Here is a 26736-nt window from a genome sequence, read left to right as displayed (position 1 = left end):
CTTTTGTCTTCCAGGATGATAACTCGATTTGAACATTACTTTAGTCAGGTTACTTGAATATATAACCAATGAACAAGTAACCTGACTAAAATATTGTTTAAATAGAGTTTTTATCCTGGAAGACGAAAGGTCACAAGGTGTGACCTTTCGTCTCCAAGGATGATAACTCGACTTGAACATTATTTTAGTCAGGTTACTTGAATATATAACCAATGAACAAGTAGCTTGACTAAATTATTGTTTAAATAGAGTTTTTATCTTGGAAGACGAAAAGTCACAAGGTGTGACCTTTCGTGTTCTAGGATGAAAACTCGATTTGAACATTATTTTAGTCAGGTTACTTGAATATATAACCTATGAACAAGTAGCTTGACTAAATTATTGTTTAAATAGAGTTTTTATCTTGGAAGACGAAAGGTCACAAGGTGTGACCTTTCGTCTTCCAGGATGAAAACTCGATTTGAACATTATTTTAGTCAGGTTACTTGACTATATAACCAATGAACAAGTAACTTGACTAAAATATTGTTTAAATAGAGTTTTTATCGTGGAAGACGAAAGGTCACAAGGTGTGACCTTTCGTCTTCTAGGATGATAACTCGATTTAAACATTATTTTAGTCAGGTTACTTAAATATATAACCAATGAACAAGTAACCTGACTAAAATATTGTTTAAATAGAGTTTTTATCCTGGAAGACGAAAGATCACAAAGTGTGACCTTTCGTCTTCCAGGATGATAACTCGATTTGAACATTATTTTAGTCAGGTTACTTCAATATATAACCAATGAACAAGTAACCTGACTAAAATATTGTTTAAATATAGTTATTATCCTGGAAGACGAAAGGTCACAAGGTGTAACCTTTTGTCTTCCAGGATGATAACTCGATTTGAACATTACTTTAGTCAGGTTACTTGAATATATAACCAATGAACAAGTAACCTGACTAAAATATTGTTTAAATAGAGTTTTTATCCTGGAAGACGAAAGGTCACAAGTTGTGACCTTTCGTCTCCAAGGATGATAACTCGACTTGAACATTATTTTAGTCAGGTTACATGAATATATAACCAATGAACAAGTAGCTTGACTAAATTATTGTTTAAATAGAGTTTTTATCGTGGAAGACGAAAAGTCACAAGGTGTGACCTTTCGTGTTCTAGGATGAAAACTCGATTTGAACATTATTTTAGTCAGGTTACTTGAATATATAACCTATGAACAAGTAGCTTGACTAAATTATTGTTTAAATAGAGTTTTTATCGTGGAAGACGAAAGGTCACAAGGTGTGACCTTTCGTCTTCGAGGATGAAAACTCGATTTGAACATTATTTTAGTCAGGTTACTTGAATATATAACCAATGAACAAGTAACTTGACTAAAATATTGTTTAAATAGAGTTTTTATCGTGGAAGACGAAAGGTCACAAGGTGTGACCTTTCGTCTTCTAGGATGAAAACTCGATTTAAACATTATTTTAGTCAGGTTACTTGAATATATAACCAATGAACAAGTAACATGACTAAAATATTGTTTAAATAGAGTTTTTATCCAGGAAGATGAAAGGTCACAAGGTGTGACCTTTCGTCTTCAAGGATGATAACTCGATTTAAACATTATTTTAGTCAGGTTACTTGAATATAAAACCCATGAACAAGTAACCTGACTAAAATATTGTTTAAATAGAGTTTTTATCCTGGAAGACGAAAGGTCACAAAGTGTGACCTTTCGTCTTCTAGGATGATAACTCGATTTAAACATTATTTTAGTCAGGTTACTTAAATATATAACCAATGAACAAGTAACCTGACTAAAATATTGTTTAAATAGAGTTTTTATCCTGGAAGACGAAAGATCACAAAGTGTGACCTTTCGTCTTCCAGGATGATAACTCGATTTGAACATTATTTTAGTCAGGTTACTTCAATATATAACCAATGAACAAGTAACCTGACTAAAATATTGTTTAAATATAGTTATTATCCTGGAAGACGAAAGGTCACAAGGTGTAACCTTTTGTCTTCCAGGATGATAACTCGATTTGAACATTACTTTAGTCAGGTTACTTGAATATATAACCAATGAACAAGTAACCTGACTAAAATATTGTTTAAATAGAGTTTTTATCCTGGAAGACGAAAGGTCACAAGTTGTGACCTTTCGTCTCCAAGGATGATAACTCGACTTGAACATTATTTTAGTCAGGTTACTTGAATATATAACCAATGAACAAGTAGCTTGACTAAATTATTGTTTAAATAGAGTTTTTATCTTGGAAGACGAAAAGTCACAAGGTGTGACCTTTCGTGTTCTAGGATGAAAACTCGATTTGAACATTATTTTAGTCAGGTTACTTGAATATATAACCTATGAACAAGTAGCTTGACTAAATTATTGTTTAAATAGAGTTTTTATCGTGGAAGACGAAAGGTCACAAGGTGTGACCTTTCGTCTTCTAGGATGAAAACTCGATTTGAACATTATTTTAGTCAGGTTACTTGAATATATAACCAATGAACAAGTAACTTGACTAAAATATTGTTTAAATAGAGTTTTTATCGTGGAAGACGAAAGGTCACAAGGTGTGACCTTTCGTCTTCTAGGATGAAAACTCGATTTAAACATTATTTTAGTCAGGTTACTTGAATATATAACCAATGAACAAGTAACATGACTAAAATATTGTTTAAATAGAGTTTTTATCCTGGAAGACGAAAGGTCACAAGGTGTGACCTTTCGTCTTCAAGGATGATAACTCGATTTAAACATTATTTTAGTCAGGTTACTTGAATATATAACCCATGAACAAGTAACCTGACTAAAATATTGTTTAAATAGAGTTTTTATCCTGGAAGACGAAAGGTCACAAAGTGTGACCTTTCGTCTTCCAGGATGATAACTCGATTTGAACATTATTTTAGTCAGGTTACTTCAATGTATAACCAATGAACAAGTAACCTGACTAAAATATTGTTTAAATATAGTTTTTATCCTGGAAGACGAAAGGTCACAAGGTGTAACCTTTTGTCTTCCAGGATGATAACTCAATTTGAACATTACTTTAGTCAGGTTACTTGAATATATAACCAATGAACAAGTAACCTGACTAAAATATTGTTTAAATAGAGTTTTTATCCGGGAAGACGAATGATCACAAGGTGTGACCTTTCGTCTCCAAGGATGATAACTCGATTTGAACATTATTTTAGTCAGGTTACTTGAATATATAACCAATGAACAAGTAGCTTGACTAAATTATTGTTTAAATAGAGTTTTTATCTTGGAAGACGAAAGGTCACAAGGTGTGACCTTTCATCTTCCAGGATGAAAACTCGATTTGAACATTATTTTAGTCAGGTTACTTGAATATATAACCAATGAACAAGTAACCTGACTAAAATATTGTTTAAATAGAGTTTTTATCCTGGAAGACGAAAGGTCACAAAGTGTGACCTTTCGTCTTCCAGGATGATAACTCGATTTGAACATTATTTTAGTCAGGTTACTTGAATATATAACCTATGAACAAGTAGCTTGACTAAATTATTGTTTAAATAGAGTTTTTATCTTGGAAGACGAAAGGTCACAAGGTGTGACCTTTCGTCTTCCAGGATGAAAACTCGATTTGAACATTATTTTAGTCAGGTTACTTGAATATATAACCAATGAACAAGTAACTTGACTAAAATATTGTTTAAATAGAGTTTTTATCCTGGAAGACGAAAGGTCACAAGGTGTGACCTTTCGTCTTCCAGGATGATAACTCGATTTGAACATTATTTTAGTCAGGTTACTTGAATATATAACCAATGAACAAGTAGCTGGACTAAATTATTGTTGAAATAGAGTTTTTATCTTGGAAGACGAAAGGTCACAAGGTGTGACCTTTCGTCTTCCAGGATGAAAACTCGATTTGAACATTATTTTAGTCAGGTTACTTGAATATATAACCAATGAACAAGTAACTTGACTAAAATATTGTTTAAATAGAGTTTTTATCTTGGAAGACGAAAGGTCACAAGGTGTGACCTTTCGTCTTCCAGGATGATAACTCGATTTGAACATTATTTTAGTCAGGTTACTTGAATATATAACCCATGAACAAGTAACCTGACTAAAATATTGTTTAAATAGAGTTTTTATCCTGGAAGACGAAAGGTCACAAGGTGTGACCTTTCGTCTTCCAGGATGATAACTCGATTTGAACATTATTTTAGTCAGGTTACTTGAATATATAACCAATGAACAAGTAACTTGACTAAAATATTGTTTAAATAGAGTTTTTATCCTGGAAGACGAAAGGTCACAAGGTGTGACCTTTCGTCTTCCAGGATGATAACTCGATTTGAACATTATTTTAGTCAGGTTACTTGAATATATAACCCATGAACAAGTAACCTGACTAAAATATTGTTTAAATAGAGTTTTTATCCTGGAAGACGAAAGGTCACAAAGTGTGACCTTTCGTCTTCCAGGATGATAACTCGATTTGAACATTATTTTAGTCAGGTTACTTGAATATATAACCAATGAACAAGTAACTTGACTAAAATATTGTTTAAATAGAGTTTTTATCGTGGAAGACGAAAGGTCACAAGGTGTGACCTTTCGTCTTCTAGGATGATAACTCGATTTAAACATTATTTTAGTCAGGTTACTTAAATATATAACCAATGAACAAGTAACCTGACTAAAATATTGTTTAAATAGAGTTTTTATCCTGGAAGACGAAAGATCACAAAGTGTGACCTTTCGTCTTCCAGGATGATAACTCGATTTGAACATTATTTTAGTCAGGTTACTTCAATATATAACCAATGAACAAGTAACCTGACTAAAATATTGTTTAAATATAGTTATTATCCTGGAAGACGAAAGGTCACAAGGTGTAACCTTTTGTCTTCCAGGATGATAACTCGATTTGAACATTATTTTAGTCAGGTTACTTCAATGTATAACCAATGAACAAGTAACCTGACTAAAATATTGTTTAAATATAGTTTTTATCCTGGAAGACGAAAGGTCACAAGGTGTAACCTTTTGTCTTCCAGGATGATAACTCAATTTGAACATTACTTTAGTCAGGTTACTTGAATATATAACCAATGAACAAGTAACCTGACTAAAATATTGTTTAAATAGAGTTTTTATCCGGGAAGACGAATGATCACAAGGTGTGACCTTTCGTCTCCAAGGATGATAACTCGATTTGAACATTATTTTAGTCAGGTTACTTGAATATATAACCAATGAACAAGTAGCTTGACTAAATTATTGTTTAAATAGAGTTTTTATCTTGGAAGACGAAAGGTCACAAGGTGTGACCTTTCATCTTCCAGGATGAAAACTCGATTTGAACATTATTTTAGTCAGGTTACTTGAATATATAACCAATGAACAAGTAACCTGACTAAAATATTGTTTAAATAGAGTTTTTATCCTGGAAGACGAAAGGTCACAAAGTGTGACCTTTCGTCTTCCAGGATGATAACTCGATTTGAACATTATTTTAGTCAGGTTACTTGAATATATAACCTATGAACAAGTAGCTTGACTAAATTATTGTTTAAATAGAGTTTTTATCTTGGAAGACGAAAGGTCACAAGGTGTGACCTTTCGTCTTCCAGGATGAAAACTCGATTTGAACATTATTTTAGTCAGGTTACTTGAATATATAACCAATGAACAAGTAACTTGACTAAAATATTGTTTAAATAGAGTTTTTATCCTGGAAGACGAAAGGTCACAAGGTGTGACCTTTCGTCTTCCAGGATGATAACTCGATTTGAACATTATTTTAGTCAGGTTACTTGAATATATAACCAATGAACAAGTAGCTGGACTAAATTATTGTTGAAATAGAGTTTTTATCTTGGAAGACGAAAGGTCACAAGGTGTGACCTTTCGTCTTCCAGGATGAAAACTCGATTTGAACATTATTTTAGTCAGGTTACTTGAATATATAACCAATGAACAAGTAACTTGACTAAAATATTGTTTAAATAGAGTTTTTATCTTGGAAGACGAAAGGTCACAAGGTGTGACCTTTCGTCTTCCAGGATGATAACTCGATTTGAACATTATTTTAGTCAGGTTACTTGAATATATAACCCATGAACAAGTAACCTGACTAAAATATTGTTTAAATAGAGTTTTTATCCTGGAAGACGAAAGGTCACAAGGTGTGACCTTTCGTCTTCCAGGATGATAACTCGATTTGAACATTATTTTAGTCAGGTTACTTGAATATATAACCAATGAACAAGTAACTTGACTAAAATATTGTTTAAATAGAGTTTTTATCCTGGAAGACGAAAGGTCACAAGGTGTGACCTTTCGTCTTCCAGGATGATAACTCGATTTGAACATTATTTTAGTCAGGTTACTTGAATATATAACCCATGAACAAGTAACCTGACTAAAATATTGTTTAAATAGAGTTTTTATCCTGGAAGACGAAAGGTCACAAAGTGTGACCTTTCGTCTTCCAGGATGATAACTCGATTTGAACATTATTTTAGTCAGGTTACTTGAATATATAACCAATGAACAAGTAACTTGACTAAAATATTGTTTAAATAGAGTTTTTATCGTGGAAGACGAAAGGTCACAAGGTGTGACCTTTCGTCTTCTAGGATGATAACTCGATTTAAACATTATTTTAGTCAGGTTACTTAAATATATAACCAATGAACAAGTAACCTGACTAAAATATTGTTTAAATAGAGTTTTTATCCTGGAAGACGAAAGATCACAAAGTGTGACCTTTCGTCTTCCAGGATGATAACTCGATTTGAACATTATTTTAGTCAGGTTACTTCAATATATAACCAATGAACAAGTAACCTGACTAAAATATTGTTTAAATATAGTTATTATCCTGGAAGACGAAAGGTCACAAGGTGTAACCTTTTGTCTTCCAGGATGATAACTCGATTTGAACATTACTTTAGTCAGGTTACTTGAATATATAACCAATGAACAAGTAGCTGGACTAAATTATTGTTGAAATAGAGTTTTTATCTTGGAAGACGAAAGGTCACAAGGTGTGACCTTTCGTCTTCCAGGATGAAAACTCGATTTGAACATTATTTTAGTCAGGTTACTTGAATATATAACCAATGAACAAGTAACTTGACTAAAATATTGTTTAAATAGAGTTTTTATCCAGGAAGACGAAAGGTCACAAGTTGTGACCTTTCGTCTCCAAGGATGATAACTCGACTTGAACATTATTTTAGTCAGGTTACTTGAATATATAACCAATGAACAAGTAGCTTGACTAAATTATTGTTTAAATAGAGTTTTTATCTTGGAAGACGAAAAGTCACAAGGTGTGACCTTTCGTGTTCTAGGATGAAAACTCGATTTGAACATTATTTTAGTCAGGTTACTTGAATATATAACCTATGAACAAGTAGCTTGACTAAATTATTGTTTAAATAGAGTTTTTATCTTGGAAGACGAAAAGTCACAAGGTGTGACCTTTCGTGTTCTAGGATGAAAACTCGATTTGAACATTATTTTAGTCAGGTTACTTGAATATATAACCTATGAACAAGTAGCTTGACTAAATTATTGTTTAAATAGAGTTTTTATCGTGGAAGACGAAAGGTCACAAGGTGTGACCTTTCGTCTTCTAGGATGAAAACTCGATTTGAACATTATTTTAGTCAGGTTACTTGAATATATAACCAATGAACAAGTAACTTGACTAAAATATTGTTTAAATAGAGTTTTTATCGTGGAAGACGAAAGGTCACAAGGTGTGACCTTTCGTCTTCTAGGATGAAAACTCGATTTAAACATTATTTTAGTCAGGTTACTTGAATATATAACCAATGAACAAGTAACATGACTAAAATATTGTTTAAATAGAGTTTTTATCCTGGAAGACGAAAGGTCACAAGGTGTGACCTTTCGTCTTCAAGGATGATAACTCGATTTAAACATTATTTTAGTCAGGTTACTTGAATATATAACCCATGAACAAGTAACCTGACTAAAATATTGTTTAAATAGAGTTTTTATCCTGGAAGACGAAAGGTCACAAAGTGTGACCTTTCGTCTTCCAGGATGATAACTCGATTTGAACATTATTTTAGTCAGGTTACTTCAATGTATAACCAATGAACAAGTAACCTGACTAAAATATTGTTTAAATATAGTTTTTATCCTGGAAGACGAAAGGTCACAAGGTGTAACCTTTTGTCTTCCAGGATGATAACTCGATTTGAACATTACTTTAGTCAGGTTACTTGAATATATAACCAATGAACAAGTAACCTGACTAAAATATTGTTTAAATAGAGTTTTTATCCGGGAAGACGAATGATCACAAGGTGTGACCTTTCGTCTCCAAGGATGATAACTCGATTTGAACATTATTTTAGTCAGGTTACTTGAATATATAACCAATGAACAAGTAGCTTGACTAAATTATTGTTTAAATAGAGTTTTTATCCTGGAAGACGAAAGGTCACAAGGTGTGACCTTTCATCTTCCAGGATGAAAACTCGATTTGAACATTATTTTAGTCAGGTTACTTGAATATATAACCAATGAACAAGTAACCTGACTAAAATATTGTTTAAATAGAGTTTTTATCTTGGAAGACGAAAGGTCACAAGGTGTGACCTTTCGTCTTCCAGGATGAAAACTCGATTTAAACATTATTTTAGTCAGGTTACTTGAATATATAACCAATGAACAAGTAACATGACTAAAATATTGTTTAAATAGAGTTTTTATCCTGGAAGACGAAAGGTCACAAGGTGTAACCTTTTGTCTTCCAGGATGATAACTCGATTTGAACATTACTTTAGTCAGGTTACTTGAATATATAACCAATGAACAAGTAACTTGACTAAAATATTGTTTAAATAGAGTTTTTATCCTGGAAGACGAAAGGTCACAAGTTGTGACCTTTCGTCTCCAAGGATGATAACTCGACTTGAACATTATTTTAGTCAGGTTACTTGAATATATAACCAATGAACAAGTAGCTGGACTAAATTATTGTTTAAATAGAGTTTTTATCTTGGAAGACGAAAAGTCACAAGGTGTGACCTTTCGTGTTCTAGGATGAAAACTCGATTTGAACATTATTTTAGTCAGGTTACTTGAATATATAACCTATGAACAAGTAGCTTGACTAAATTATTGTTTAAATAGAGTTTTTATCGTGGAAGACGAAAGGTCACAAGGTGTGACCTTTCGTCTTCTAGGATGAAAACTCGATTTGAACATTATTTTAGTCAGGTTACTTGAATATATAACCAATGAACAAGTAACTTGACTAAAATATTGTTTAAATAGAGTTTTTATCGTGGAAGACGAAAGGTCACAAGGTGTGACCTTTCGTCTTCTAGGATGAAAACTCGATTTAAACATTATTTTAGTCAGGTTACTTGAATATATAACCCATGAACAAGTAACCTGACTAAAATATTGTTTAAATAGAGTTTTTATCCTGGAAGACGAAAGGTCACAAAGTGTGACCTTTCGTCTTCCAGGATGATAACTCGATTTGAACATTATTTTAGTCAGGTTACTTCAATGTATAACCAATGAACAAGTAACCTGACTAAAATATTGTTTAAATATAGTTTTTATCCTGGAAGACGAAAGGTCACAAGGTGTAACCTTTTGTCTTCCAGGATGATAACTCGATTTGAACATTACTTTAGTCAGGTTACTTGAATATATAACCAATGAACAAGTAACCTGACTAAAATATTGTTTAAATAGAGTTTTTATCCGGGAAGACGAATGATCACAAGGTGTGACCTTTCGTCTCCAAGGATGATAACTCGACTTGAACATTATTTTAGTCAGGTTACTTGAATATATAACCAATGAACAAGTAGCATGACTAAAATATTGTTTAAATAGAGTTTTTATCCTGGAAGACGAAAGGTCACAAGGTGTGACCTTTCGTCTTCAAGGATGATAACTCGATTTAAACATTATTTTAGTCAGGTTACTTGAATATATAACCCATGAACAAGTAACCTGACTAAAATATTGTTTAAATAGAGTTTTTATCCTGGAAGACGAAAGGTCACAAAGTGTGACCTTTCGTCTTCCAGGATGAAAACTCGATTTGAACATTATTTTAGTCAGGTTACTTCAATGTATAACCAATGAACAAGTAACCTGACTAAAATATTGTTTAAATATAGTTTTTATCGTGGAAGACGAAAGGGCACAAGGTGTGACCTTTCGTCTTCGAGGATGAAAACTCGATTTAAACATTATTTTAGTCAGGTTACTTGAATATATAACCAATGAACAAGTAACATGACTAAAATATTGTTTAAATAGAGTTTTTATCCTGGAAGACGAAAGGTCACAAGGTGTGACCTTTCGTCTTCAAGGATGATAACTCGATTTAAACATTATTTTAGTCAGGTTACTTGAATATATAACCAATGAACAAGTAACTTGACTAGAATATTGTTTAAATAGAGTTTTTATCCTGGAAGACGAAAGGTCACAAGGTGTGACCTTTCGTGTTCTAGGATGAAAACTCGATTTGAACATTATTTTAGTCAGGTTACTTGAATATATAACCTATGAACAAGTAGCTTGACTAAATTATTGTTTAAATAGAGTTTTTATCGTGGAAGACGAAAGGTCACAAGGTGTGACCTTTCGTCTTCTAGGATGAAAACTCGATTTGAACATTATTTTAGTCAGGTTACTTGAATATATAACCAATGAACAAGTAACTTGACTAAAATATTGTTTAAATAGAGTTTTTATCGTGGAAGACGAAAGGTCACAAGGTGTGACCTTTCGTCTTCTAGGATGAAAACTCGATTTAAACATTATTTTAGTCAGGTTACTTGAATATATAACCAATGAACAAGTAACATGACTAAAATATTGTTTAAATAGAGTTTTTATCCTGGAAGACGAAAGGTCACAAGGTGTGACCTTTCGTCTTCAAGGATGATAACTCGATTTAAACATTATTTTAGTCAGGTTACTTGAATATATAACCCATGAACAAGTAACCTGACTAAAATATTGTTTAAATAGAGTTTTTATCCTGGAAGACGAAAGGTCACAAAGTGTGACCTTTCGTCTTCCAGGATGATAACTCGATTTGAACATTATTTTAGTCAGGTTACTTCAATGTATAACCAATGAACAAGTAACCTGACTAAAATATTGTTTAAATATAGTTTTTATCCTGGAAGACGAAAGGTCACAAGGTGTAACCTTTTGTCTTCCAGGATGATAACTCGATTTGAACATTACTTTAGTCAGGTTACTTGAATATATAACCAATGAACAAGTAACCTGACTAAAATATTGTTTAAATAGAGTTTTTATCCGGGAAGACGAATGATCACAAGGTGTGACCTTTCGTCTCCAAGGATGATAACTCGACTTGAACATTATTTTAGTCAGGTTACTTGAATATATAACCAATGAACAAGTAGCTTGACTAAATTATTGTTTAAATAGAGTTTTTATCTTGGAAGACGAAAAGTCACAAGGTGTGACCTTTCGTGTTCTAGGATGAAAACTCGATTTGAACATTATTTTAGTCAGGTTACTTGAATATATAACCTATGAACAAGTAGCTTGACTAAATTATTGTTTAAATAGAGTTTTTATCGTGGAAGACGAAAGGTCACAAGGTGTGACCTTTCGTCTTCTAGGATGAAAACTCGATTTGAACATTATTTTAGTCAGGTTACTTGAATATATAACCAATGAACAAGTAACTTGACTAAAATATTGTTTAAATAGAGTTTTTATCGTGGAAGACGAAAGGTCACAAGGTGTGACCTTTCGTCTTCTAGGATGAAAACTCGATTTAAACATTATTTTAGTCAGGTTACTTGAATATATAACCAATGAACAAGTAACATGACTAAAATATTGTTTAAATAGAGTTTTTATCCTGGAAGACGAAAGGTCACAAGGTGTGACCTTTCGTCTTCAAGGATGATAACTCGATTTAAACATTATTTTAGTCAGGTTACTTGAATATATAACCAATGAACAAGTAACTTGACTAAAATATTGTTTAAATAGAGTTTTTATCCTGGAAGACGAAAGGTCACAAGGTGTGACCTTTCGTCTTCCAGGATGATAACTCGATTTGAACATTATTTTAGTCAGGTTACTTGAATATATAACCAATGAACAAGTAGCTGGACTAAATTATTGTTGAAATAGAGTTTTTATCTTGGAAGACGAAAGGTCACAAGGTGTGACCTTTCGTCTTCCAGGATGAAAACTCGATTTGAACATTATTTTAGTCAGGTTACTTGAATATATAACCAATGAACAAGTAACTTGACTAAAATATTGTTTAAATAGAGTTTTTATCCAGGAAGACGAAAGGTCACAAGTTGTGACCTTTCGTCTCCAAGGATGATAACTCGACTTGAACATTATTTTAGTCAGGTTACTTGAATATATAACCAATGAACAAGTAGCTTGACTAAATTATTGTTTAAATAGAGTTTTTATCTTGGAAGACGAAAAGTCACAAGGTGTGACCTTTCGTGTTCTAGGATGAAAACTCGATTTGAACATTATTTTAGTCAGGTTACTTGAATATATAACCTATGAACAAGTAGCTTGACTAAATTATTGTTTAAATAGAGTTTTTATCGTGGAAGACGAAAGGTCACAAGGTGTGACCTTTCGTCTTCTAGGATGAAAACTCGATTTGAACATTATTTTAGTCAGGTTACTTGAATATATAACCAATGAACAAGTACCTTGACTAAAATATTGTTTAAATAGAGTTTTTATCGTGGAAGACGAAAGGTCACAAGGTGTGACCTTTCGTCTTCTAGGATGAAAACTCGATTTAAACATTATTTTAGTCAGGTTACTTGAATATATAACCAATGAACAAGTAGCTGGACTAAATTATTGTTGAAATAGAGTTTTTATCTTGGAAGACGAAAGGTCACAAGGTGTGACCTTTCGTCTTCCAGGATGAAAACTCGATTTGAACATTATTTTAGTCAGGTTACTTGAATATATAACCAATGAACAAGTAACATGACTAAAATATTGTTTAAATAGAGTTTTTATCCTGGAAGACGAAAGGTCACAAGGTGTAACCTTTTGTCTTCCAGGATGATAACTCGATTTGAACATTACTTTAGTCAGGTTACTTGAATATATAACCAATGAACAAGTAACCTGACTAAAATATTGTTTAAATAGAGTTTTTATCCTGGAAGACGAAAGGTCACAAGTTGTGACCTTTCGTCTCCAAGGATGATAACTCGACTTGAACATTATTTTAGTCAGGTTACTTGAATATATAACCAATGAACAAGTAGCTTGACTAAATTATTGTTTAAATAGAGTTTTTATCTTGGAAGACGAAAAGTCACAAGGTGTGACCTTTCGTGTTCTAGGATGAAAACTCGATTTGAACATTATTTTAGTCAGGTTACTTGAATATATAACCTATGAACAAGTAGCTTGACTAAATTATTGTTTAAATAGAGTTTTTATCGTGGAAGACGAAAGGTCACAAGGTGTGACCTTTCGTCTTCTAGGATGAAAACTCGATTTGAACATTATTTTAGTCAGGTTACTTGAATATATAACCAATGAACAAGTACCTTGACTAAAATATTGTTTAAATAGAGTTTTTATCGTGGAAGACGAAAGGTCACAAGGTGTGACCTTTCGTCTTCTAGGATGAAAACTCGATTTAAACATTATTTTAGTCAGGTTACTTGAATATATAACCAATGAACAAGTAGCTGGACTAAATTATTGTTGAAATAGAGTTTTTATCTTGGAAGACGAAAGGTCACAAGGTGTGACCTTTCGTCTTCCAGGATGAAAACTCGATTTGAACATTATTTTAGTCAGGTTACTTGAATATATAACCAATGAACAAGTAACTTGACTAAAATATTGTTTAAATAGAGTTTTTATCCTGGAAGACGAAAGGTCACAAGGTGTGACCTTTCGTCTTCCAGGATGATAACTCAATTTGAACATTATTTTAGTCAGGTTACTTGAATATATAACCAATGAACAAGTAGCTGGACTAAATTATTGTTTAAATAGAGTTTTTATCTTGGAAGACGAAAGGTCACAAGGTGTGACCTTTCGTCTTCCAGGATGAAAACTCGATTTGAACATTATTTTAGTCAGGTTACTTGAATATATAACCAATGAACAAGTAACTTGACTAAAATATTGTTTAAATAGAGTTTTTATCTTGGAAGACGAAAGGTCACAAGGTGTGACCTTTCGTCTTCCAGGATGAAAACTCGATTTAAACATTATTTTAGTCAGGTTACTTGAATATATAACCAATGAACAAGTAACATGACTAAAATATTGTTTAAATAGAGTTTTTATCCTGGAAGACGAAAGGTCACAAGGTGTAACCTTTTGTCTTCCAGGATGATAACTCGATTTGAACATTACTTTAGTCAGGTTACTTGAATATATAACCAATGAACAAGTAACCTGACTAAAATATTGTTTAAATAGAGTTTTTATCCTGGAAGACGAAAGGTCACAAGTTGTGACCTTTCGTCTCCAAGGATGATAACTCGACTTGAACATTATTTTAGTCAGGTTACTTGAATATATAACCAATGAACAAGTAGCTTGACTAAATTATTGTTTAAATAGAGTTTTTATCTTGGAAGACGAAAAGTCACAAGGTGTGACCTTTCGTGTTCTAGGATGAAAACTCGATTTGAACATTATTTTAGTCAGGTTACTTGAATATATAACCTATGAACAAGTAGCTTGACTAAATTATTGTTTAAATAGAGTTTTTATCGTGGAAGACGAAAGGTCACAAGGTGTGACCTTTCGTCTTCTAGGATGAAAACTCGATTTGAACATTATTTTAGTCAGGTTACTTGAATATATAACCAATGAACAAGTAACTTGACTAAAATATTGTTTAAATAGAGTTTTTATCGTGGAAGACGAAAGGTCACAAGGTGTGACCTTTCGTCTTCTAGGATGAAAACTCGATTTAAACATTATTTTAGTCAGGTTACTTGAATATATAACCAATGAACAAGTAACATGACTAAAATATTGTTTAAATAGAGTTTTTATCCTGGAAGACGAAAGGTCACAAGGTGTGACCTTTCGTCTTCAAGGATGATAACTCGATTTAAACATTATTTTAGTCAGGTTACTTGAATATATAACCCATGAACAAGTAACCTGACTAAAATATTGTTTAAATAGAGTTTTTATCCTGGAAGACGAAAGGTCACAAAGTGTGACCTTTCGTCTTCCAGGATGATAACTCGATTTGAACATTATTTTAGTCAGGTTACTTCAATGTATAACCAATGAACAAGTAACCTGACTAAAATATTGTTTAAATATAGTTTTTATCCTGGAAGACGAAAGGTCACAAGGTGTAACCTTTTGTCTTCCAGGATGATAACTCGATTTGAACATTACTTTAGTCAGGTTACTTGAATATATAACCAATGAACAAGTAACCTGACTAAAATATTGTTTAAATAGAGTTTTTATCCTGGAAGACGAAAGGTCACAAGTTGTGACCTTTCGTCTCCAAGGATGATAACTCGACTTGAACATTCTTTTAGTCAGGTTACTTGAATATATAACCAATGAACAAGTAGCTTGACTAAATTATTGTTTAAATAGAGTTTTTATCTTGGAAGACGAAAAGTCACAAGGTGTGACCTTTCGTGTTCTAGGATGAAAACTCGATTTGAACATTATTTTAGTCAGGTTACTTGAATATATAACCTATGAACAAGTAGCTTGACTAAATTATTGTTTAAATAGAGTTTTTATCGTGGAAGACGAAAGGTCACAAGGTGTGACCTTTCGTCTTCTAGGATGAAAACTCGATTTGAACATTATTTTAGTCAGGTTACTTGAATATATAACCAATGAACAAGTAACTTGACTAAAATATTGTTTAAATAGAGTTTTTATCGTGGAAGACGAAAGGTCACAAGGTGTGACCTTTCGTCTTCTAGGATGAAAACTCGATTTGAACATTATTTTAGTCAGGTTACTTGAATATATAACCAATGAACAAGTAACTTGACTAAAATATTGTTTAAATAGAGTTTTTATCGTGGAAGACGAAAGGTCACAAGGTGTGACCTTTCGTCTTCTAGGATGAAAACTCGATTTAAACATTATTTTAGTCAGGTTACTTGAATATATAACCAATGAACAAGTAACATGACTAAAATATTGTTTAAATAGAGTTTTTATCCTGGAAGACGAAAGGTCACAAGGTGTGACCTTTCGTCTTCAAGGATGATAACTCGATTTAAACATTATTTTAGTCAGGTTACTTGAATATATAACCCATGAACAAGTAACCTGACTAAAATATTGTTTAAATAGAGTTTTTATCCTGGAAGACGAAAGGTCACAAAGTGTGACCTTTCGTCTTCCAGGATGATAACTCGATTTGAACATTATTTTAGTCAGGTTACTTCAATGTATAACCAATGAACAAGTAACCTGACTAAAATATTGTTTAAATATAGTTTTTATCCTGGAAGACGAAAGGTCACAAGGTGTAACCTTTTGTCTTCCAGGATGATAACTCGATTTGAACATTACTTTAGTCAGGTTACTTGAATATATAACCAATGAACAAGTAACCTGACTAAAATATTGTTTAAATAGAGTTTTTATCCTGGAAGACGAAAGGTCACAAGTTGTGACCTTTCGTCTCCAAGGATGATAACTCGACTTGAACATTCTTTTAGTCAGGTTACTTGAATATATAACCAATGAACAAGTAGCTTGACTAAATTATTGTTTAAATAGAGTTTTTATCTTGGAAGACGAAAAGTCACAAGGTGTGACCTTTCGTGTTCTAGGATGAAAACTCGATTTGAACATTATTTTAGTCAGGTTACTTGAATATATAACCTATGAACAAGTAGCTTGACTAAATTATTGTTTAAATAGAGTTTTTATCGTGGAAGACGAAAGGTCACAAGGTGTGACCTTTCGTCTTCTAGGATGAAAACTCGATTTGAACATTATTTTAGTCAGGTTACTTGAATATATAACCAATGAACAAGTACCTTGACTAAAATATTGTTTAAATAGAGTTTTTATCGTGGAAGACGAAAGGTCACAAGGTGTGACCTTTCGTCTTCTAGGATGAAAACTCGATTTAAACATTATTTTAGTCAGGTTACTTGAATATATAACCAATGAACAAGTAACATGACTAAAATATTGTTTAAATAGAGTTTTTATCCTGGAAGACGAAAGGTCACAAGGTGTGACCTTTCGTCTTCAAGGATGATAACTCGATTTAAACATTATTTTAGTCAGGTTACTTGAATATATAACCCATGAACAAGTAACCTGACTAAAATATTGTTTAAATAGAGTTTTTATCCTGGAAGACGAAAGGTCACAAAGTGTGACCTTTCGTCTTCCAGGATGATAACTCGATTTGAACATTATTTTAGTCAGGTTACTTCAATGTATAACCAATGAACAAGTAACCTGACTAAAATATTGTTTAAATATAGTTTTTATCCTGGAAGACGAAAGGTCACAAGGTGTAACCTTTTGTCTTCCAGGATGATAACTCGATTTGAACATTACTTTAGTCAGGTTACTTGAATATATAACCAATGAACAAGTAACCTGACTAAAATATTGTTTAAATAGAGTTTTTATCCGGGAAGACGAATGATCACAAGGTGTGACCTTTCGTCTCCAAGGATGATAACTCGATTTGAACATTATTTTAGTCAGGTTACTTGAATATATAACCAATGAACAAGTAGCTTGACTAAATTATTGTTTAAATAGAGTTTTTATCTTGGAAGACGAAAGGTCACAAGGTGTGACCTTTCATCTTCCAGGATGAAAACTCGATTTGAACATTATTTTAGTCAGGTTACTTGAATATATAACCAATGAACAAGTAACCTGACTAAAATATTGTTTAAATAGAGTTTTTATCCTGGAAGACGAAAGGTCACAAAGTGTGACCTTTCGTCTTCCAGGATGAAAACTCGATTTGAACATTATTTTAGTCAGGTTACTTGAATATATAACCAATGAACAAGTAACTTGACTAAAATATTGTTTAAATAGAGTTTTTATCCTGGAAGACGAAAGGTCACAAGGTGTGACCTTTCGTCTTCCAGGATGATAACTCGATTTGAACATTATTTTAGTCAGGTTACTTGAATATATAACCAATGAACAAGTAGCTGGACTAAATTATTGTTGAAATAGAGTTTTTATCTTGGAAGACGAAAGGTCACAAGGTGTGACCTTTCGTCTTCCAGGATGAAAACTCGATTTGAACATTATTTTAGTCAGGTTACTTGAATATATAACCAATGAACAAGTAACTTGACTAAAATATTGTTTAAATAGAGTTTTTATCTTGGAAGACGAAAGGTCACAAAATATTGTTTAAATAGAGTTTTTATCCTGGAAGACGAAAGGTCACAAGGTGTGACCTTTCGTCTTCTAGGATGATAACTCGATTTAAACATTATTTTAGTCAGGTTACTTGAATATATAACCAATGAACAAGTAACCTGACTAAAATATTGTTTAAATAGAGTTTTTATCCTGGAAGACGAAAGGTCACAAAGTGTGACCTTTCGTCTTCCAGTATGATAACTCGATTTGAACATTATTTTAGTCAGGTTACTTCAATATATAACCAATGAACAAGTAACCTGACTAAAATATTGTTTAAATATAGTTATTATCCTGGAAGACGAAAGGTCACAAGGTGTAACCTTTTGTCTTCCAGGATGATAACTCGATTTGAACATTACTTTAGTCAGGTTACTTGAATATATAACCAATGAACAAGTAACCTGACTAAAATATTGTTTAAATAGAGTTTTTATCCTGGAAGATGAAAGGTCACAAGGTGTGACCTTTCGTCTCCAAGGATGATAACTCGACTTGAACATTATTTTAGTCAGGTTACTTGAATATATAACCAATGAACAAGTAGCTTGACTAAATTATTGTTTAAATAGAGTTTTTATCTTGGAAGACGAAAAGTCACAAGGTGTGACCTTTCGTGTTCTAGGATGAAAACTCGATTTGAACATTATTTTAGTCAGGTTACTTGAATATATAACCAATGAACAAGTAACTTGACTAAAATATTGTTTAACTAGAGTTTTTATCTTGGAAGACGAAAGGTCACAAGGTGTGACCTTTCGTCTTCCAGGATGAAAACTCGATTTAAACATTATTTTAGTCAGGTTACTTGAATATATAACCAATGAACAAGTAACATGACTAAAATATTGTTTAAATAGAGTTTTTATCCTGGAAGACGAAAGGTCACAAGGTGTGACCTTAATTCTTCTAGGATGATAACTCGATTTAAAAATTATTTTAGTCAGGTTACTTGAATATATAACCAATGAACAAGTAACCTGACTAAAATATTGTTTAAATAGAGTTTTTATCCTGGAAGACGAAAGGTCACAAAGTGTGACCTTTCGTCTTCCAGGATGATAACTCGATTTGAACATTATTTTAGTCAGGTTACTTGAATATATAACCTATGAACAAGTAGCTTGACTAAATTATTGTTTAAATAGAGTTTTTATCCTGGAAGACGAAAGGTCACAAGGTGTGACCTTTCGTCTTCCAGGATGATAACTCGATTTGAACATTATTTTAGTCAGGTTACTTGAATATATAACCTATGAACAAGTAACTTGACTAAATTATTGTTTAAATAGAGTTTTTATCTTGGAAGACGAAAGGTCACAAGGTGTGACCTTTCGTGTTCTAGGATGAAAACTCGATTTGAACATTATTTTAGTCAGGTTACTTGAATATATAACCAATGAACAAGTAACTTGACTAAAATATTGTTTAACTAGAGTTTTTATCTTGGAAGACGAAAGGTCACAAGGTGTGACCTTTCGTCTTCCAGGATGAAAACTCGATTTAAACATTATTTTAGTCAGGTTACTTGAATATATAACCAATGAACAAGTAACATGACTAAAATATTGTTTAAATAGAGTTTTTATCCTGGAAGACGAAAGGTCACAAGGTGTGACCTTTCGTCTTCCAGGATGAAAACTCGATTTGAACATTATTTTAGTCAGGTTACTTGAATATATAACCAATGAACAAGTAACATGACTAAAATATTGTTTAAATAGAGTTTTTATCCTGGAAGACGAAAGGTCACAAGGTGTGACCTTTCGTCTTCCAGGATGATAACTCGATTTGAACATTATTTTAGTCAGGTTACTTGAATATATAACCTATGAACAAGTAGCTTGACTAAATTATTGTTTAAATAGAGTTTTTATCTTGGAAGACGAAAGGTCACAAGGTGTGACCTTTCGTCTTCCAGGATGAAAACTCGATTTGAACATTATTTTAGTCAGGTTACTTGAATATATAACCAATGAACAAGTACCTTGACTAAAATATTGTTTAACTAGAGTTTTTATCTTGGAAGACGAAAGGTCACAAGGTGTGACCTTTAGTCTTCCAGGATGAAAACTCGATTTAAACATTATTTTAGTCAGGTTACTTGAATATATAACCAATGAACAAGTAACCTGACTAAAATATTGTTTAAATAGAGTTTTTATCCTGGAAGACGAAAGGTCACAAGGTGTGACCTTTCGTCTTCCAGGATGATAACTCGATTTGAACATTATTTTAGTCAGGTTACTTGAATATATAACCTATGAACAAGTAACTTGACTAAATTATTGTTTAAATAGAGTTTTCATCTTGGAAGACGAAAGGTCACAAGGTGTGACCTTTCGTCTTCCAGGATGAAAACTCGATTTGAACATTATTTTAGTCAGGTTACTTGAATATATAACCAATGAACAAGTAACTTGACTAAAATATTGTTTAAATAGAGTTTTTATCCTGGAAGACGAAAGGTCACAAGGTGTGACCTTTCGTCTTCTAGGATGATAACTCGATTTAAACATTATTTTAGTCAGGTTACTTGAATATATAACCTATGAACAAGTAACTTGACTAAATTATTGTTTAAATAGAGTTTTTATCTTGGAAGACGAAAGGTCACAAGGTGTGACCTTTCGTCTTCCAGGATGAAAACTCGATTTGAACATTATTTTAGTCAGGTTACTTGAATATATAACCAATGAACAAGTAACCTGACTAAAATATTGTTTAAATATAGTTTTTATCCTGGAAGACGAAAGGTCACAAGGTGTAACCTTTTGTCTTCCAGGATGATAACTCGATTTGAACATTACTTTAGTCAGGTTACTTGAATATATAACCAATGAACAAGTAACCTGACTAAAATATTGTTTAAATAGAGTTTTTATCCTGGAAGACGAAAGGTCACAAGTTGTGACCTTTCGTCTCCAAGGATGATAACTCGACTTGAACATTCTTTTAGTCAGGTTACTTGAATATATAACCAATGAACAAGTAGCTTGACTAAATTATTGTTTAAATAGAGTTTTTATCTTGGAAGACGAAAAGTCACAAGGTGTGACCTTTCGTGTTCTAGGATGAAAACTCGATTTGAACATTATTTTAGTCAGGTTACTTGAATATATAACCTATGAACAAGTAGCTTGACTAAATTATTGTTTAAATAGAGTTTTTATCGTGGAAGACGAAAGGTCACAAGGTGTGACCTTTCGTCTTCTAGGATGAAAACTCGATTTGAACATTATTTTAGTCAGGTTACTTGAATATATAACCAATGAACAAGTAACTTGACTAAAATATTGTTTAAATAGAGTTTTTATCGTGGAAGACGAAAGGTCACAAGGTGTGACCTTTTGTCTTCTAGGATGAAAACTCGATTTAAACATTATTTTAGTCAGGTTACTTGAATATATAACCAATGAACAAGTAACATGACTAAAATATTGTTTAAATAGAGTTTTTATCCTGGAAGACGAAAGGTCACAAGGTGTGACCTTTCGTCTTCAAGGATGATAACTCGATTTAAACATTATTTTAGTCAGGTTACTTGAATATATAACCCATGAACAAGTAACCTGACTAAAATATTGTTTAAATAGAGTTTTTATCCTGGAAGACGAAAGGTCACAAAGTGTGACCTTTCGTCTTCCAGGATGATAACTCGATTTGAACATTATTTTAGTCAGGTTACTTCAATGTATAACCAATGAACAAGTAACCTGACTAAAATATTGTTTAAATATAGTTTTTATCCTGGAAGACGAAAGGTCACAAGGTGTAACCTTTTGTCTTCCAGGATGATAACTCGATTTGAACATTACTTTAGTCAGGTTACTTGAATATATAATCAATGAACAAGTAACCTGACTAAAATATTGTTTAAATAGAGTTTTTATCCGGGAAGACGAATGATCACAAGGTGTGACCTTTCGTCTCCAAGGATGATAACTCGATTTGAACATTATTTTAGTCAGGTTACTTGAATATATAACCAATGAACAAGTAACCTGACTAAATTATTGTTTAAATAGAGTTTTTATCTTGGAAGACGAAAGGTCACAAGGTGTGACCTTTCATCTTCCAAGATGAAAACTCGATTTGAACATTATTTTAGTCAGGTTACTTGAATATATAACCAATGAACAAGTAACCTGACTAAAATATTGTTTAAATAGAGTTTTTATCCTGGAAGACGAAAGGTCACAAAGTGTGACCTTTCGTCTTCCAGGATGATAACTCGATTTGAACATTATTTTAGTCAGGTTACTTGAATATATAACCTATGAACAAGCAGCTTGACTAAATTATGGTTTAAATAGAGTTTTTATCTTGGAAGACGAAAGGTCACAAGGTGTGACCTTTCGTCTTCCAGGATGAAAACTCGATTTGAACATTATTTTAGTCAGGTTACTTGAATATATAACCAATGAACAAGTAACTTGACTAAAATATTGTTTAAATAGAGTTTTTATCCTGGAAGACGAAAGGTCACAAGGTGTGACCTTTCGTCTTCCAGGATGATAACTCGATTTGAACATTATTTTAGTCAGGTTACTTGAATATATAACCAATGAACAAGTAGCTGGACTAAATTATTGTTGAAATAGAGTTTTTATCTTGGAAGACGAAAGGTCACAAGGTGTGACCTTTCGTCTTCCAGGATGAAAACTCGATTTGAACATTATTTTAGTCAGGTTACTTGAATATATAACCAATGAACAAGTACCTTGACTAAAATATTGTTTAACTAGAGTTTTTATCTTGGAAGACGAAAGGTCACAAGGTGTGACCTTTAGTCTTCCAGGATGAAAACTCGATTTAAACATTATTTTAGTCAGGTTACTTGAATATATAACCAATGAACAAGTAACCTGACTAAAATATTGTTTAAATAGAGTTTTTATCCTGGAAGACGAAAGGTCACAAGGTGTGACCTTTCGTCTTCCAGGATGATAACTCGATTTGAACATTATTTTAGTCAGGTTACTTGAATATATAACCTATGAACAAGTAACTTGACTAAATTATTGTTTAAATAGAGTTTTCATCTTGGAAGACGAAAGGTCACAAGGTGTGACCTTTCGTCTTCCAGGATGAAAACTCGATTTGAACATTATTTTAGTCAGGTTACTTGAATATATAACCAATGAACAAGTAACTTGACTAAAATATTGTTTAAATAGAGTTTTTATCCTGGAAGACGAAAGGTCACAAGGTGTGACCTTTCGTCTTCTAGGATGATAACTCGATTTAAACATTATTTTAGTCAGGTTACTTGAATATATAACCTATGAACAAGTAACTTGACTAAATTATTGTTTAAATAGAGTTTTTATCTTGGAAGACGAAAGGTCACAAGGTGTGACCTTTCGTCTTCCAGGATGAAAACTCGATTTGAACATTATTTTAGTCAGGTTACTTGAATATATAACCAATGAACAAGTAACCTGACTAAAATATTGTTTAAATATAGTTTTTATCCTGGAAGACGAAAGGTCACAAGGTGTAACCTTTTGTCTTCCAGGATGATAACTCGATTTGAACATTACTTTAGTCAGGTTACTTGAATATATAACCAATGAACAAGTAACCTGACTAAAATATTGTTTAAATAGAGTTTTTATCCTGGAAGACGAAAGGTCACAAGTTGTGACCTTTCGTCTCCAAGGATGATAACTCGACTTGAACATTCTTTTAGTCAGGTTACTTGAATATATAACCAATGAACAAGTAGCTTGACTAAATTATTGTTTAAATAGAGTTTTTATCTTGGAAGACGAAAAGTCACAAGGTGTGACCTTTCGTGTTCTAGGATGAAAACTCGATTTGAACATTATTTTAGTCAGGTTACTTGAATATATAACCTATGAACAAGTAGCTTGACTAAATTATTGTTTAAATAGAGTTTTTATCGTGGAAGACGAAAGGTCACAAGGTGTGACCTTTCGTCTTCTAGGATGAAAACTCGATTTGAACATTATTTTAGTCAGGTTACTTGAATATATAACCAATGAACAAGTAACTTGACTAAAATATTGTTTAAATAGAGTTTTTATCGTGGAAGACGAAAGGTCACAAGGTGTGACCTTTTGTCTTCTAGGATGAAAACTCGATTTAAACATTATTTTAGTCAGGTTACTTGAATATATAACCAATGAACAAGTAACATGACTAAAATATTGTTTAAATAGAGTTTTTATCCTGGAAGACGAAAGGTCACAAGGTGTGACCTTTCGTCTTCAAGGATGATAACTCGATTTAAACATTATTTTAGTCAGGTTACTTGAATATATAACCCATGAACAAGTAACCTGACTAAAATATTGTTTAAATAGAGTTTTTATCCTGGAAGACGAAAGGTCACAAAGTGTGACCTTTCGTCTTCCAGGATGATAACTCGATTTGAACATTATTTTAGTCAGGTTACTTCAATGTATAACCAATGAACAAGTAACCAGACTAAAATATTGTTTAAATATAGTTTTTATCCTGGAAGACGAAAGGTCACAAGGTGTAACCTTTTGTCTTCCAGGATGATAACTCGATTTGAACATTACTTTAGTCAGGTTACTTGAATATATAATCAATGAACAAGTAACCTGACTAAAATATTGTTTAAATAGAGTTTTTATCCGGGAAGACGAATGATCACAAGGTGTGACCTTTCGTCTCCAAGGATGATAACTCGATTTGAACATTATTTTAGTCAGGTTACTTGAATATATAACCAATGAACAAGTAACCTGACTAAATTATTGTTTAAATAGAGTTTTTATCTTGGAAGACGAAAGGTCACAAGGTGTGACCTTTCATCTTCCAAGATGAAAACTCGATTTGAACATTATTTTAGTCAGGTTACTTGAATATATAACCAATGAACAAGTAACCTGACTAAAATATTGTTTAAATAGAGTTTTTATCCTGGAAGACGAAAGGTCACAAAGTGTGACCTTTCGTCTTCCAGGATGATAACTCGATTTGAACATTATTTTAGTCAGGTTACTTGAATATATAACCTATGAACAAGCAGCTTGACTAAATTATGGTTTAAATAGAGTTTTTATCTTGGAAGACGAAAGGTCACAAGGTGTGACCTTTCGTCTTCCAGGATGAAAACTCGATTTGAACATTATTTTAGTCAGGTTACTTGAATATATAACCAATGAACAAGTAACTTGACTAAAATATTGTTTAAATAGAGTTTTTATCCTGGAAGACGAAAGGTCACAAGGTGTGACCTTTCGTCTTCCAGGATGATAACTCGATTTGAACATTATTTTAGTCAGGTTACTTGAATATATAACCAATGAACAAGTAGCTGGACTAAATTATTGTTGAAATAGAGTTTTTATCTTGGAAGACGAAAGGTCACAAGGTGTGACCTTTCGTCTTCCAGGATGAAAACTCGATTTGAACATTATTTTAGTCAGGTTACTTGAATATATAACCAATGAACAAGTAGCTGGACTAAATTATTGTTGAAATAGAGTTTTTATCTTGGAAGACGTAAGGTCACAAGGTGTGACCTTTCGTCTTCCAGGATGAAAACTCGATTTAAACATTATTTTAGTCAGGTTACTTGAATATATAACCAATGAACAAGTAACCTGACTAAAATATTGTTTAAATAGAGTTTTTATCCTGGAAGACGAAAGGTCACAAAGTGTGACCTTTCGTCTTCCAGGATGATAACTTGATTTGAACATTATTTTAGTCAGGTTACTTCAATATATAACCAATGAACAAGTAACCTGACTAAAATATTGTTTAAATATAGTTATTATCCTGGAAGACGAAAGGTCACAAGGTGTAACCTTTTGTCTTCCAGGATGATAACTCGATTTGAACATTACTTTAGTCAGGTTACTTGAATATATAACCAATGAACAAGTAACCTGACTAAAATATTGTTTAAATAGAGTTTTTATCCTGGAAGATGAAAGGTCACAAGGTGTGACCTTTCGTCTCCAAGGATGATAACTCGACTTGAACATTATTTTAGTCAGGTTACTTGAATATATAACCAATGAACAAGTAGCTTGACTAAATTATTGTTTAAATAGAGTTTTTATCTTGGAAGACGAAAAGTCACAAGGTGTGACCTTTCGTGTTCTAGGATGAAAACTCGATTTGAACATTATTTTAGTCAGGTTACTTGAATATATAACCAATGAACAAGTAACTTGACTAAAATATTGTTTAACTAGAGTTTTTATCTTGGAAGACGAAAGGTCACAAGGTGTGACCTTTCGTCTTCCAGGATGAAAACTCGATTTAAACATTATTTTAGTCAGG

The sequence above is a fragment of the Medicago sativa genome, chromosome 5, assembly GCF_051527215.1.
Source record: "Medicago sativa cultivar Bolivia chromosome 5, Bolivia_mono, whole genome shotgun sequence".
Lineage (NCBI taxonomy): Eukaryota > Viridiplantae > Streptophyta > Magnoliopsida > Fabales > Fabaceae > Medicago > Medicago sativa.
Note: the sequence above shows the minus strand (reverse complement) of the source record.